The following is an 11172-nucleotide window of genomic DNA, read 5'->3' as shown; positions in this document are numbered from 1 at the left end:
AATGTCACTGCTAAATCTATGCTACAGAAACAAACCTCCAAGCTTACAAAGATGTATGTACCAGAATGAGCAGGTGGCACTGCATGTAATGCTGAAAAAGTAGTGAAAAGGAAATTTCTATCAATAATAGCTTATAGCCTACTGGAATTCAATTGTTTAATATACAGATCTTAGAAGGAACGAGGCAGTCTAATATATACTGAGAAGAAACTATGCTGGTGCTAACAATAAATAAAAAAAGAGGTTTCAAAACGGCATGTATGGTGGTAAAAACAAGTTCTATAACACATTTAAATATATTAGTATAAAATTAGAAAAAATTTTACATGAGAACTTTTGTATGAAAAAAATAAATAGATGTAAAATCACTACCTGCAAATTTCCACTATTCGCTCCTCTGCTCCTCCCAGCTCCCTCCTATCCCCATGCACACCCAGCACTCACTTCTGAGACCACTGAAGGTTCATTCCAGACTGGGGGGAGAAAGCCTGTACCATTTCCTGCTGCTCCTGGGAGAGGGTGGGCACGGAGCTGGAGAAGGATGTGGGAACCTGGATAGAGAAGGTGCTCTGGGTCTTGTTGGGGATGGTGTCCTCACAAAAAGCTCATCATTCATGATGCATAGACTAGAGGAAAATGAGCCCTTGGACAAATGGACTGATGGACAACCCCACACCCCCAACAACAATCCTGCTTCCACTACCACCCAACAACCAGATTCCTTCCATACCCCTACTGTGCCTGCCCCCAAGATTCCTTGGCTGGTACCTCTGTCCCTCCCACAACGCCCATCTTTGTAGAGATTGTCTACCAGCTTCACCCAGTGATGGTGTTATATTCTCTTTACTCTGTACCCAGCAAAGGGAGTTGACAGTCTCGCCTTATTTTCAGAAGAAGACAGTGAGTCCTGGAGAGCTCATGTGACTTGAACAAGGTCACACAGCTAGTGAGTGTTGGGGTCAGTAAAAGAGCCTGATATTCCAACTCCAGAGCCCATGCTCCTAATCACTAGGCTAGACTACTCCTTGGATCTACCTGTTGGCTTTCCACAGTTTGAGAAAACCCCGAGGTCTGCACCACCACATTCCCACACCCCTGAGTCCAGGCTGGGATGGGTGTTCCCACTCATAACACAGCACTCACCTGGAATTGCTGGCAGGGATAGTGATGAAGGTCTGTGTGAAGGAACGGACAGAACTCTGAGACTCTCCTACCACATCAAAAACAAACAACATACAACAATACCTCCTTAGAGTCGCACATGCTTTACATGCTCACACAGTGTTGCCCTGTCAGGGTCAGACTTGACACTCGTGCTGAAGGATACAGTTGTTCACTGGGAGTCAGGGTGTTGGGAATGGGGAGGGCAACAATAGGAACAATCTGCTCCCAATGACAGGGACCCTACTATGTGCCGGGCTCTGTGACTACCACTTTACAAGTTCATTCGATTCATTTTTCACAGCTACCCAAGAGGTGGGTATTATTAGCCCCGTTTTGCAAATGAGGAAAATGAGAGGTTAAGTAACCGGCCCAAGTTCTCAGAGTAAGGATCTGGGATGAGAGCCATCAGACTCCACAGCCTGTCTCCCTAATGCCTGAGCTGTGAGGGGTAGACAGGCATGGAGGCAGGTCAGACCACGATGGTTTGGAGGCAGAGTGGGGACCGAAGAACACAGAGGGAATAGGAAGAGAGGGGAAGAGATCAGGGAAGCTGAGAGAGTTCTGAGAGGGAGCCCAGCCAGGGGGAGGGAGCAGTGGGGCATCTGGAGTGGGGACTACACACACACTCACCTTCCTTGAACACCCCATTGACAGAGAAGCAGAGCATCCTTTCCTGAAAAGGAAGAGCCCAGGTGCTCAGTCACCACCTAAACCCCTACACACCTGAGGCTTTCTGGGCCTGCCTGAGGGAGGAAGCAGGTGCTCACCGTCTGGAGCCACATGTCCACCAAGAAGGAGCTGAAGTCATGCTGAGTTTTGGGCAACACACAGAGGGAGCGCACGATGGCATCTTTTGTGTGTTTCAGCAGCTGAACCCGCTGGTCTGTGAGGGGAGGACAGCGAAGGTCAGGGGCTACCACACCCTGTGTCCTATGACTGACCCATCCATGCCCCCTTTCCCTGCCCAGTCTTCCCCATCACACACGCACAGGAGTCTTTGAGCTTCTTTATATTCCTGTTATCCTTGAAGTACTCGCACAAGCTGCTTCTAGGAGAGAAAGAGGAACAGGAGGTGGTGGTCTGTCCAGTGTGGGTATTTCCAGGAGCTGGCCTGTGTCTGCTGGGGAGCCACAGAGCCCAGGAGCAGAGTCTGAGCTGTGATACTCACGGGGCTGCATCCTCGGGGTTGAAGGGAATGGTCAGGGAGAAGCAGGCCTCGTCGTGGTAAGCACCGACAAGACTCTGTCGGTCTCCAGAGTCATAAACCAAATAATACCTGTCAGGGAGCAATGAAGACAGTCTATCTCTGTGGTCTGGACCTCAAATGAGACTTGAACATTCCCACAAGCAGACCTGTGCTTGGGTGGCCCAGCCCGTCCCAGCGTTCCCCATTCCTTGTGGTCCCAGGAGTACTTACTCCTGCAAGAATTGCAGGACTAGATTCTTCAGGGTCTCGCAACCTTTATAGCTTTCCTGGAATCAAAAGACATTTGAGACCATGTGGCTGATAAAGCCTCCCTTGTAATACCTCACATGTTGTTTGATCCTTCTTCCTCACCTTGCAGGGCTTTTATTAAGTAGGGGGTGTCAATGTCAACGATAATTGGTTGGAGTAACTCCTGGCCATCCTGGAGAAGGGAAGAGGAAGTCAGCAGTGCAGATCAGCAAGGTGGCCCTGGATGATCAGAGAAAAGGATGGGCCCAAGAGAGGGTGAGGGTCAGAGGTCACGTGTGAAAGGGCCCTGGAAATTCCATGGGCAAGATTACAGTGGGCGTCTTCATCATGAGGTCCTGGAAGTCTCTACTATTATATGCAACGTGTGTCTGTTTGTATGGACATTTTTGCAGAGAATATATTCACGTCTTTTTCAGGAGTCCATGTCCCCTAAAGTGGATAAGAGTCTGATGCAAGCATACAATCTAGGCGAGACCTAAAGGGTTTGAGGGCAAGTGTGGAGGTCATCAATGTGAGTAACAGACAATGATGAACCTAGGCACTTACCAGGCGTAACAAGTCAGGAAAATATTCCTTGATGGCACTGTCCAAAAGCAAAAATAGAAAGAAGTGGTTGATAGTTCGGGGCTGCAACGCTTCCTTTGATTTAAAACACTGATACCATAAACAGTCTTCTGCCCATCCAGAAGCCCCCTTTGGCCACCTCAGCCTCTGATTTCAAGGGTTTTTGGTCCACTTCCCTGATGAGCACTGAGCATCTGCCATATGGTCTGTCTGAAAGTTATAGTCTCTTCATCTCTCTCCACACCTTCACATTCATATTCCCTCCCTCTCTCCCTCTATTCCCTCCCTCTCTCTCTCCCTCCCTCCCTCCCTCTCCTTCTTCCTTGGTAGCTCTCATCTAGAGTGCTCTGACTCCTTTCCCATGCACAACATAGCATTTGGATCCCAGGCTCCAGGCCTTCCTTCTCCTCCCTGCCTCCCTTCCTTCCTCCAAGTCCCCACTGAAAGCTCCAGAGAGAAGTGGGAATGGGGTGGGAGGCCAGGGCTCTGCTACCTCAGTGGGGTTCTAGCATTCTGCCAAGACCAAGACACCCCCCATAGATGGCCAAGTATGCTGGGGCAGGGAGGTGAGTGAGGCTAGGCTCAGGAGGCAGGGAGGGAAAGGGAGGGGATAAGGACAGAGAGGGAATGGAAGTAGGAGGAGAGAGATGAGAGAGACACAGGGGAGTAGAGACAAGGGAGAGAGAGGAAGAAAAGTGAAGGGAAAGATGCTCTGCCATTCTGCCAAGAAGAAGAGAGAAGAAAGGGATAATGTCTTCCCTGCTGCAGCCCTTTCCTTCATCTGCCCTGGCTGGCCCTGGACCCAAGGTAGAAATGGAAAATATGTCCTTGTTGGGTTTGGGGCCCATTGGATACTGGTTGACACTTTGTCACCTGTGTGAGCTCAGTTCGAGCTGGGAATGGGAAATGGAGGAGCCCCGGGGGCAGGAGACCTTCCTCAGAATGAGTCAAGGGTCAGGCCCCAGCTCCAAATGGGGTTGTGGGTCTGTGGCCTCCTCTTATGATCACTGCCTTCTCTCCTCATGGCCCCTGTGCACCTGTACCTGCCTTAGTCGATTCCTTGTCTGAGGAATCACATCCATCTTGGGTGACCCATGGCTTCTCTGAAGGACCAAGCAGGATGATGTGATGTGTGGATGGAGGGAGGGGCAGTGCCCCTCAGAGGCCTCTCCTTCTCTCTCCTCAACCACCTCTGCCCTCTGCCCTCCACTCTTACCTCAGGAAGCCCTCTCCATGCTGGCAGTGGCTGACTTCTTAGGTTTAACCCCAAAGCATGCCTAGCTCCTGGCATTGGGCCAGAAGAATGGATGTCATGATGGCAGCCATCCAGGGCCTCAGCCTTCATCATAAGACAGGAAAGGCCGCTTGTCAGCCTGGACCGGTAGGGGAACACTTTTGGAACAAGGGAAAGAGGGCCTTACTCAGACAGGAAAGGGAAGCCCCATCTCAGCACAGAGTAGGAAGGACTGCCTCAGAATGAGGCCCTGGACTGGAGGAGCCTTCTCAGTCAGGGCACCAGCATATTGCACAAGGCTGGATACCCTTGGTCTTGGTGAGGACGAGGAACCCTGCTTCCTGGAGCATATTCTTGGGAAAGCATGCCCTAGAAGGCTTGGTGCAAAGAGGTGCAACAGATCCAAACCAGGCAAACAAGTGAGCAGGTCAGAGGAAGGAAAGGAGATCTCTAAATACAGGTGAGGGACACAGAGAGGAAAGTGTAGGGCCTGTGGTCCTCTCAGAGGAACAGGACTGCTGCGTCCTGCAAACAGTCACTGTTATGGGTAGCTCAGGCTCCTAGGGGGCAACAGAGGGTACAATTGACCTTATGTTGGTTGATTTATCTGGGAAGGTGGTGCACAGGGGGGTTCTGTTCGCACACATTTCCTCTGGCTCTCGCCCTTTGCCCTTGTCCAACTTCCCTGCAGACTTCACCTGTGATTATGAGGAGGAACAACGTGGACCAGAGAAAGAGATCCAGGATGACCCTGCACCCCAGTCCTTTCCTTTTCTAACAAATCCACTTCCCTGCCTCTTGTCACCATTCCATGGGCCCTCCCACGAGCCCTCCCACTTTCCCTTCAAAGAAGGATCTGGGTATCGAACCTTACCTCGTTGTTGGAGAGGTTTAAGTTCTTGATGTGGGAGGCATTCTGCAAAGTGGTGGACAGGCCATCCAGCTGGTAGGGTTTCATGTTGCTCAGGGTCAAGGACAAAAGCTATGATGAGGAAAGAGAGTGAGGACCTCAATAGGGGATATCTGAGACCAATCTGCCTCTTCTATGTAATCTCTCCCACCCTCACCATCAATGGGCCCAAGTCCTCACCTTGGGCATGTTCTCTTCATGGATCTGCAGGGAGGCAGCCACGCTGTTTCTAGGATTCTTACCCTTTCCATACCACGGGTCATCAAGTCTCCAGGAGGCTGGGAGGAGGGAACCTTAAACCAGCTCCCTAGGGTTCCATGCTGCCCTTTCTCCTCCATTTCTCTCTCTGGGTGCATTCTACATGTCCATAATAGTGTGGATCTGGTTTCCATAACACCACTTGCCTCTCCTACGGTAGGGCTGAAGGACATAGGAATGCTATGGTGAAGTGCAGAGAAGGAAGGAGTCCATGAATGCTAAGAAAGTCTTTTTATTTTTTTTTATTTATTTTTTTTCCCCCAAAGCCCCAGTAGATAGTTGTATGTCATAGCTGCACATCCTTCTAGTTGCTGTATGTGGGACGCGGCCTCAGCATGGCCGGAGAAGCGGTGCATCAGTGTGTGCCCGAGATCTGAACCCCGGACCGCCAGCAGGGAAGCGCACGCACTTAACCGCTAAGCCACGGGGCTGGCCCTAAGAAAGTCTTTTATACAGTTTTGCTCCACAGATACCAGGGCTATAATACAGTTTGCTCAATCACCAATCAGTTCTAGTATTCCTCACTCAGCCAAGTTGGAGAAAAAGGAATAATGATATAGTTAACTACAAGAATGTTAGTTTTGAATACCCCTCACCCCAGGTGACCCTCCCTAATCCCCAAATTCTGGACCAGAGAAGATCACGTGACACAGGCCTTTCCCCTCAACCAAGGGGAACTTCTCAGCTCAGTCATGACCATAGCCACAAGAGGGGAGGTTTTCCATGTGGAACCAGGACTGACGTCTCAGGAACCACTTGGCTCATTTCCTCAAGGGAGTGGAAAATAGTCAGCCTGGACCCTCACTCCCCTCCATCTAAAGGGGAGTCAGCCTGGTATCTTGTGGGTTGGGGTGGGGGAGGGGGAGGGGGCCCAGAATCGCTCTGGCCCTGTGAGGATCTGAGGCCAAGGCCTCATGCTGACCAACTCACCCATGATGTGGCCTGAAAGCAGTAACCTGTCACACAATCCTCACATGGGGTTTGTGAGGAGAAGCTGTGGAGTCTGGAGCTGGGAGTTTATGGCAGATCTGAGGAAGGTTGTTGAGGAAGGTGAGAGCAGGCCCTAAAACCTTATCAAGGCCACGTAAGTAAGATGGAGTCCTTGCAGAATGTCCTTTCCCCAAAGGCACAGAGAGGAGAGTCCTGGTGGCCAGAGAAAACTTTAAACTTCCTGTTCTTACTGCCCCCTAAGTTAGCTACCAGCGTAACACTCAGGGAGTCATTTCCAATTGAGGCACCCCTGCAGAGGAGGCCAACTACTGTTAAAAGAAGCTTGGGTCCCAAGTACTTTTAACTATAAATCCAGGGAGCTCCAAAGGCCTACTGCAGGCCAGAATCCGGGCCCACTGCATTCTCTTCCTTCATGTATTTCTCATGAGGGGACTCTGAATCATCAGCTCCTTGTCCTTTCTGAGGTTGCTGATGCTTACTGGGGTACAGGATCTTGTATGAGGTCATTCGGATGATACAGGGAAAAAAAGAGACTGGGAAAAGAGACGATGAAATACAGACGATCCCACCATGCATAGCTTTAATAAACTCTTGCTGCAATATATGGGATTTTCTTAAGTTAGGATAAAGTAATACAAAGGATTGAAAATAGCCACATGTCAGGAAATAACTTCAGCACGTCCCAGAAAGATCACATAAAACAAACCTAAAAAATATAAAGAAAATAGCAAACAGAGTTTAGTGGGTCACTGGAATGAGAGTAGGGGGGAAAAAGTCGTGCCTTTTCCCTGAAAATAAATGTATTCAGTGTTGATATATGTCCCCTGGTGGTCAGAGCCAGAATTATAGCTCTGAAAGTCTCAGACCAGAAGGCTTTGATAGGGGGAGGGAATGAGGTAAAGATCTGGGCTCCAGTGCAGCAGCCAGAACTTTCTGGAATTTTCCATCCTCCCTGACAGCAATCTCTTCCTGAACTCTATGCCCTCAGAGGGGAAGCCTAGCCCCTGAGTGAGATAAAGAGAAATCTTCATATGAGACTATGTGGACATTTGAGGTGAGGAAAGCATAAGACAGAAACACACACACATACACAGATAAACTGTCATGTCAAGAGTTGTAGTCTTTTTTTTTTTTTTACAAAACAATAGAGTATGAACATTTTTCTAAAACAATAAATATATGTAGAATTTTTCTCAGTTGGTTATTAGATATTTTCAAGTGTTTCTCTCAACAAATTTTCCTAATTACAGAATATTAAGTACTTAAAAGTATATTTAGATATCCTAATTATTATATATATCCCATTTATAAAAAGACAGACTTACAAATATGCATTGTAAATACATTGTTTTATTTATTTTTATTTTTTGATTGTGGTAACATTGGTTTATAACATTGTATAAATGTCAGGTGTGCATCATTATACATCTATTTCTGCATAGATTACATCATGTTCTCATGTTCATCACCCAAATACTAATTACAATCCATCACCACACACATGTGCCGAATTATCCCTTTCGCCCTCCTCCTCCATCCCCCATTCCTCTCTGGTAACCACCAATCCAATCTATGCCTCTATGTGTCTGTTTGTTGTTGTTTTTATCTACTACTTAATGAGTGAGATCATACAGTATTTGACCTTCTCCCTCTGACTTATTTGACTTAGCATGGTACCCTCAATGTACATCCATGTTGCCACAAATGGCTGGATTTCATCGTATTCCATTGTGTATATATACCACATCTTCTTTATCCATTCATCCCTTCATGGGTACTTAGGTTGCTTCCAAGTCTTGGCTATTGTAAATAATGCTGCAATGAACACAGAGGTGCATGTATCTTTACGCATTGGTGTTTTCATCTTCTTTGGATAAATACCCAGCAGTGGAATACCTGGATCATATGGTAGTTCTATCTTAATTTTTTGAGGAATCTCCATACTGTTTTCAATAGTGGCTGCACCAGTTTGCACTCCCACCAGCAGTGTACTCATGAGTACACATGAGATGTGTACTCTCCACATCCTCTCCAACACTTGCTGTTTCTTGTCTTGTTAATTATAGCCATTATGATGGGAGTGAGGTGATATCTCATTGTAGTTTTGATTTGCATTTCCCTGATAGTTAAGATGTTGAACATCTTTTCATGTGCCTGTTGGCCATCTGTAGATCTTCTTTGGAGAAATGTCTGTTCAGGTCTTTTGCCCATGTTTAATTGGATTGTTAGATTTTTTGTTGTTGAGATGCATGAGTTCTTTATATATTTTGGAGATTAACCCCTCATCGGATGTATGGTTTGCAAATATCTTCTCCCAATTGTTAGGTTGTCTTTTTGTTTTGTTGATGGTTTCCTTTGCTATGCAGAAGCTTTTTAGTTTGATGTAGTCCCATTTGTTTATTTTTTCTATTGTTTCTCTTGCCCAGTCAGACATGGTGCTTGAAAATATGTTGCTAAGACCGATGTTGAAGATTGTGCTTCCTATGTTTTCTCTAGAAGTTTCATGGTTTCAGGTCTTACATTCAAGTCTTTAATCCATTTGGAGTTAATTTTTGTCTATGGTGTAAGGTAATCGTCTATTTTCATTTTTTTTGCATGTGGCTATCCAGTTTTCCCAACACCATTTGTTGAAAAGACTTTCCTTTCTCTATTGTATATTCTTGGCTCCTTTGTCGAAGATTAGCTGTCCATAGATGTGTGGGTTTATTTCTGGGCTTTCCATTCTATCCCATTGATCTGTGTGTCTGTTTTTGTGCCAGTACCATGCTGTTTTGGTTACTATAGCTTTGCTTTGTAGTATATTTTGAAATCAGGGAGTGTGATACCTTCAGCTTTGTTCTTTTTTCTCAGGATTGCTTTGGCTATTCGGGGTCTTTTTGTTCCATATAAATTTTAGGATTCTTTGTTCTATTTCTGTGAAAAATGTTGTTGGAACTTTGATAGGAATTGCAGTGAATCTATAGATTGCTTTAGGAAGCATGGACATCCTAACTATGTTAATTCTTCCAATCCAAGAACACGAATATCTTTCCATTTCTTTGTGTCTTCTTCAATTTCTGTCATCAACGTTTTATAGTTTTCAGTGTACAGATCTTTCACCTCTTTGGTTAAGTTTATTCCTAGGTATTTTATTCTTATGGTTGCAATTGTAAGTGGGATGGTATTCTTAATTTCTCTTTCTGCTACTTCGTTGTTAGTGTATAGAAATGCAACTGATTTTTGTATGTTGATTTTGTATCCTGCAAATTTACTGTATTCGTTTATTACTTCTAAAAGTTTTTTGGTGGATTCTTTAGGGTTTTCTATATTTAACATCATGTCATCTGCAAATAGTGAGAGTTTCACTTCTTCCTTTCCAGTTTGGATCCCTTTTATTTCTTTTTCTTGCCTGATTGCTCTGGCTAGGACTTCCAATAGTATGTTAAATAGGAGTGGTTAGAGTGGGCATCCTTGTCTGGTTCCTGTTCTTAGAGGGATAGCTTTCAGTTTTTCACCATTGAGGATGATATTAGCTGTGGGTTTGTCATATATGGCCTTTATTATGTTGGAGTACTCTCCTTCGATACCCATTTTATTCAGAGTTTTTATCATAACTGGATGCTATATCTTGTCAAACACTTTCTCTGCATCTATTGAGATGATCATGTGATTTTTATTCTTCATTTTATTAATGTGGTGTGTTACGTTGATTGATTTGTGAATGTTGAACCATACCTGCATCTCTGGAATAAATCCCCCTTGATCATGGTGTATAATCTTTTTAATGTATTGTTGTATGCAGTTTGCTAGTATTTTGTTGAGGATTTTTGCATCTATGTTCATCAGTGATATTGGTCTGTAATTTTCTTTTTTTGTGTTGTCCTTGTCTGGTTTTGGTATCAGGGTAATGTTGTCTTCATATAATGAGTTAGGGAGCTTCCTCTCCTCTTCAATTCTTTGGAAGAGTTTGAGAAGGATAGATACTACGTCTTCTTTGAATGTTTGGCAGAATTCACCAGGGAAGCCGTCTGGTCCTGGACTTTTATTTTTGGAGAGCTTTTGATTGCTGTTGCAATCTCCTTACTGGTGATTGGCCTATTCAAATTCTCTATTTCTTCTTGATTCAGTTTTGGAAGGTTGTATGATTCTAAGAATTTATCCATTTCTTCCAGATTGTCGAATTTGTTGGCGTATAGCTTTCCATAGTATTTTATTATAATCTTTTGTATTTCTGAGGTGTCCGTTGTAGTTTCTCCTCTTTCCTTTCTGATTTTACTTATTTGAGCCTTCTCTCTTTTTTTCTTGGTGAGTCTAGCTAAATGTTTTCAATTTTGTTTATCTTTTCAAAGAACTAGCTCTTGGTTTTATTAATTTTTTCTTTTTTTTTTCCTTCTCTATTTCATTTATTTCTGCTCTTATTTGTATTATTTCCCTTCTTCTACTGATTTGGGGCTTTGTTTGTTCTTCTTTTTCCAGTTCCTTTAGGTGCATTGTTAGATTGTTTATTTGAGATTTTTCTTGTTTATTGAGATAGGCCTGTATTGCTATAAACTTCCCTCTTAGAACTGCTTTTGCTGTATCCCATAAATTCTGGCATTTCGTATTTTCATTTGTCTCTAGGTATTTTTTGATTTCTCCTTTGATTTCTTTGTTGAC

General features: G+C 44.9%; 1 pseudogene; it reads right to left on the bottom strand.

Annotated features, from left to right (window-relative positions):
- Positions 1-440: 440 nt before the first annotated feature.
- LOC131400323 (nuclear RNA export factor 2-like) lies at positions 441-7044 on the bottom strand (annotated as a pseudogene).
- Between the last annotated feature and the right edge of the window lie 4128 nt (positions 7045-11172).

The sequence above is a fragment of the Diceros bicornis genome, chromosome X (genome assembly GCF_020826845.1).
Source record: "Diceros bicornis minor isolate mBicDic1 chromosome X, mDicBic1.mat.cur, whole genome shotgun sequence".
Lineage (NCBI taxonomy): Eukaryota > Metazoa > Chordata > Mammalia > Perissodactyla > Rhinocerotidae > Diceros > Diceros bicornis.
This window is presented reverse-complemented; position numbering and strand designations above follow the sequence as displayed.